Raw genomic sequence first — 6,000 nt, 5'->3', positions numbered from 1 at the left:
AGACACCTGTATGGAAAGAGAAGAAAAGACATCAAATATATTAAGGATCATAAGTGATTCACACTTACCATCTCTTCTACCCACGGACTACTTGCCTGGTTCCTAAGAGGATTGGAGCGGGGCATGGAGTTCCCTGCATGGTTTGGACTATGAGATAAGGGCATTCTTAGAGATAATTAGAGTATATGAATGCACTGTTTGCACATTGTATGAATTTTTCACATAGCGATTGTTCTTTTGTTAAATAATAACAACTGAATATTTTTCTAAATACCCGGGTGATTTTTAATTGTGTAGTCTTTCCTTCAAAGTGGCATACGTGGCTCTTCCCTCCTCCATTTTATAATCTAAGCAACTCCGTGAGGTAGCTTAATTATTCAAGATCACGCAGCGAGCTTCGTGGCTGAAAAGGAACTAAAACATGGACCTCCTCAGTTCTAACTACAACACCACACGGGAACTGCAAAAGGTTTGAAGTGCCACATAATGGCTCTGACCAAAAAGCGTTGAGAAATCCTGCCATATAGGGCAATATTAATTAACTACAGAGATATGTATTATTGCCTCTTTTCAACAGCTTTCTGATTCATTCTTTTGTTCAAACAAAAGAATGGAAAAAATATACACTATACAAAGACATCATCAAAGCTTGTTATGCCAAATCTAAAACTGATTACAGAGAGTTAAGTTTTGTTTCTCAGTAGCTCAGTCAGTGTTTCAGAAACAAAACTGAAATGATACTCAGCTTAATCACTGCCTTGGGAGGTTTGTTAGTAGCATCTGGGAGACCTCAAGCAGACTGGGGAAATATCCCTTATTAGTACTGGGAAAATAAAATGAAGTGTGTGAAAACAAAATGCAAATGAATATGAAAATACATGAAACTAATAAAAACATTATTTTTCATAAGAATTCTTGCTTTTATGTAGATGCAGAATGAATTAACTCTGCCCACTCTTTAAGGCCTAATAATAATCAACATGATCAATGAATAATATTTATAGAAAAAACATAAAATGTTTTGTAGATATTGCATAAAATATGATCATTTATAGCTAGGCCTTTCAGCATAAATTGGATGAATATACCCTCTGTACATTTGGACACTATATAGAATTCTGGTCAGATGTTCCACAAACAATACAGTTGAGCCTTCCTTTGTCATATGCTGAATGAGTCTGCATTGCCTGTGGTTACGGTTACCAACCTCCAGGAGGAGCCTCGAATTACAACTGAACTCTAGACTACTGAGATCAGTTACCCTGGAGAAGATGGCTGATTTGGAGAGTGAAATCTATCACATTATGCCCCACTGTGGCCTCTCCCACCATTTGTCCCCTGTCACCACTCACCGTGCTGGTGTGGGGGGGAAGGTGGGGTGACAAGCCTCCTGGGTGCAGTCCCGGGGTGGTGCAATGATGTCAAAAACAAGGTGAGTGCTGGGTTCCACCCTCCCATGTGGAGGGTAAGGGGATCTGGCCACCCTGCATTCTGGACAGGCAAGGCAGGGAGTAAGAACGTGTTACAAATCAGGGAAGCACACGAGGACGAGATAGGGCAGAACAAAAGACAGTCTGTGAGTTCCAGCTGGAGGTGCTTTGTAGTACACAGGGCCGGCATCGGCACATGGCAAGATCAAGCAGCTGCCAGGGCACATAGCTTCTGGTGGGGCTTGCTGCTGCTGACTCTCTACTCATGCATCTCCTCTAATGCTTGCATTCACACCCTTCCATCGCATGCTTGTGAGTGCTGTCTTAGCACTGCTGAAGAAGGGCATGTGGATGGTACACAAAGCCTCGGCAGCAGCTCTCCCAGCTGCAGCCAGCACCATGCAGGAAAGGACATGCAAGCATTGTGAGCAGTTGTGACTGCAGGTGGTGAGAGGTGTGGGGGGCAAAAGAAGGACACTCAGGCAGGTAGGGGCACGAGTGGGAGGCAAGGAGAGCCCAGTAGTGGGCATATAGGGGGCACAAGCACTCTCTCTCCAGGGGACCCAGCCCTAGTTGCACAGATGTGAAGGAAACAGGGAAGGGAGAGAATAACTAGTCTTAGTTATGGGCAAAGCACACAGCCCATGGTGTCCAAGAAGGTATATAGTTTTTCAGAGCTAACGAAGAGTGATTCAGCTGGAAGGCCTATATTCCCAGTTCAGTTGTGGATGATGAGCCTGGTAGAATTGTTTAGGATCCATCACTAAGGATGAGTAATGTGTAGATTAAAGTGTTTCACACACATCTGGCACAGAAGTATTTGTGCAGTCCAACCACATCCTTGATGCATAGTCCTGTTTGCTCAAACAGGCACATGTTGCTCTTTCCCTCAAAATGTCAAAGGACAGTGAGAACATACTGGCACAATAAGGTATCGGTGAATTTGGTACTTATACTGGTTGCTCATATTGCTACTTGTGATATGGGTCAATTGTGAGTGCACTTACAATGTGAAGAATTGTGCACAGGAATCCTTTACACAACTAAATCCTATGTAAGCCTACCATATATTTAACACATTTGTGGAACTCAAATTCCTGGATCAAAACTGGTAAAATGAAAATGTACTGTCATTTGTAAGTTATTGTCTAAAGTCAAAATGAGAATGCATGCACATTGGTTTTAGCTCATCTCATGGGATTCACATTAATTTCTGAGTCTTATCTAGCTACTGTTTTGAATTTTCCATAGGGACTTCCCTATTACTGGTTGGAAAGCCCTGGGGTAATTTGTGTAGAAGGGTTTTATCTGCACCATAAAGAATCATAAGAATCCCTAAATCTGGACTGAATTATCTTTTGGGTGGACTGCATATACTGTTAATGCATAACCATGAGGTCTCTTATGAGAACATACAGCTTTCATGTTCCATCATGCCATTACATTGTGCAAAGTTTTGCCATTATCAGAAAATTCTTGACTATTTGCATTTTTTTTCACTTGCAGAGGGTGGTCTAGGTACCTTACCCATTTTCAAGGCCTCTAGAGAAATGCGGCAAACATCCTCAAAACCATTCCAAATTGTGTTGTGTGGGATATGTCCTCCTATTTGATCGCATACACAGGTTTTTTAATTGTTCTTTTTAAGGGTAACTTTTTAACTGCTTCACATACTGCTAAACCTGGAACTGAAGTGAGGTTCTGAGGTTCAACTCTGGTGAGTCCTGGTTCAAAGTTATGTCTTCGAAACAGGCTGTAAACGTTAAGTGGAGAAGTACAATACACTCTGGAAATCGAGTTGGTCTCTAAGGTGGTACTGCTCTTCTACTAGACTAACATGGCTATCCACCTGAAACTCTGGAATTCCTATTTTCTTTACTTCAGGAACAAAAAGGAGCAGCATGTTTATATTTTTCTCTTCCACAACAATATACACAAGCAGTATGTGTGCTTGCATATGTTTGAATAACAAAAGCAGAGATTCTATATAATCTGTTCAGTCTTCTGGATTCTGTACCAGGCTGAAACATGTCCTTGCAAAGCATGCATATTTTAGGCTCTCTCAGGGCGGGGGGTGTTTTAAATGACATAATCTAACAAACTGGGGACAAAAAATAAGGCAGGGTCTGATGGATAACAGTGCTCTTCCATGCATCAAATCTCCAGGCTGGCCATCCTTCAAGTTAAGTGTTTACAATCAGTGTTATACAGCTACATTGGAGTGGCACGCCAAACCCCTAGTCTACTACTACTACTTTCCAGCCTATCACCTTTCCATGCATACCACACTCAAAATGGCTGGAATGTCAGCTTCAGTAGCCATAATACTGCACATGTACAACATTTTAAGGAAGGATGTCTGTTACGATTATAGCACCAGCAGCTGCTGCTGCTAGTTAACAAAGAATGAGAAATGCTGTAATATGAAAGCGCATGAAGAGGCACAGGCTTGGAGGACATAATGCGGCTTGCAAACCTCGTACAGAAGAACAGAGCACATCTATGGCACATTTATGTAAAACAATGACATATTATATTTAGTTCTCAACGAAGAATGATCAAGACATAGCATGTAATTATGTCAATTTCAAAGCAACACAAGTCCAGCCAGATCTGCAGCCCAAGTGTGTACAGACTGATTTAGAGCAGTGAGGGAAGTGAGCTAAGGCTGGGGAACTTGCACTGAGAAGATTTAAGACAATGGTTTATTTGATCCAAGAAAGTCTCAGAAATCTGAACTGGGCATTTAGGAAACTGCTCTTAAAAATTAATTTCTCGCTCAAAAGCCAGGATCTTAGAAAACAATCCTGGTGTGAATGCAACAAGCTGTAATTTCTTGAAGCGTCTAATTTGGAGGTTGAAATAAATTGTGGTTAGTTTTAAAAAGGAAGTCATCAACCTAGGAGTGATGCACAATGGGGCCGGGGGAGACAACCTGAAGCTCCTTCTTATCCTGAATAAATCCTTAAATGCAGCAACAAGTATATTCCAGATGAATCCAGACCAGCAACCAGATAGTAACAAATTTGTAGACCTAATGATGAAATCATATTTCACTTTAACAAGAATGACACATGGGTTTCTTAGCAGGAAACATTGTCTGGGACTTTGAATGAGAAATTATTTATAATGTACACTTCCTTTTTGTTTCCCTAATTGTACATAACACCTTGTCCATGCTGCACTCTCACAAGGTATAGATGTTTTAAAAATAAAATGATTATGACAAAAAAAATCCTACCATTCAAGAAAACCTACAATAAACTTTCCAGTATTTATTTTGTCATGAGTGTGCAGTATGATCACACAAAATATGACTGAGATTGTCTTCTGGTAATAAAAATCTTCTAGCCATGTTAACATCTGCTGTGGAATTTTCCACAAATTTTGTTTACTGGAGGGAAAACTCTTGTGTCCTAAAATTCCACACTAATGATTTGTTTCCTTTTTACAGTTATCGTTTAGATATTTTACAGTCACCCTATTAAAAGCTGTATTGCTCATCAGAACATTGTCTACACAATATATTCTACACTAAGGACCAACTGAGCCAGAAGGACGGAAGGGCACCAAATCACTCCTTTGCTTTGCCTTGGTAGATCTTTAACCGGCAGATGAGAGTGGATGGGGTTGAAAGATCACCTAGTGAGTTAGTATCAGTGCAGAGTATTTGAACAAGGGACTACTCCTTGTAAATTTTGCTAACAATCCTAAAAAGGTTTGCTCAGAAGTATGCCACGTTTTATTCAATGGGGCTTACCCCCCCCCCCCCGGAATGTTTCCATAGCATTGCACCCTCTCTCTCTCCAGCAGTTAACCCAGTTGCTTTTCCCTGCACCTGTTCTAGATTTAATTAATTGTTCTCAAACTTGGTTGGCACAAGATTGAGGAACAGAGTTTAAAAAGCCAGTAATTTTACCTGGCTGACAAGTTTTTGGCTAAAAATCAAATTTTCATTAAAAAGGGCTGCCTGAATTGTGTAATCCGTATACAACAAGGAGCTGAGTTATTGAGATAATCCCCAGCACATTATTTTACATGTTACAGCATAAGATTACAGAGCTCAAATGTGAGCTTCTCTCCATCACTGTGTGTGGTTGGGAAGACAAAATGTCCATAATGCCCACATTCCCATTGGGTTCAAATGCACCCAAGAGCTTAAATTTTACACCGTAATATCTCTCTCTCTCACACACACACTCACTCACACTCACTCACTCACACTCACTCACTCACACACACACACACACACACACACACACAAAATATGATGCTACTTTCACAACCTTGGAAGAAATACTACTGAATAGGATGAAAGTAGAGCTACTTTATTGAAAGGAATAATTAATATGCACAAGCAGTAATGATAATACCAAGCATACATTAATATCCAACAATATTAATGTATGCTTGATATTTGCGTCTCAGTGTGCAGTGTGCAAATTCTCCACAAACACCATGCAGCATTTATTACCTGAGAGGTGAGGCCTATGAGGCAGAGCAGAGCTTATGGCTATTTAAGCAGGCTACAGAAGAAGACTCAGTTCCTCATGCAGAAGTCCCAAATGCC

The sequence above is a fragment of the Eublepharis macularius genome, chromosome 3 (assembly GCF_028583425.1).
Source record: "Eublepharis macularius isolate TG4126 chromosome 3, MPM_Emac_v1.0, whole genome shotgun sequence".
Classification (NCBI taxonomy): domain Eukaryota; kingdom Metazoa; phylum Chordata; class Lepidosauria; order Squamata; family Eublepharidae; genus Eublepharis; species Eublepharis macularius.
The sequence above is the reverse complement of the archived record's forward strand: the minus strand, read 5'-3'. Positions refer to the sequence as shown.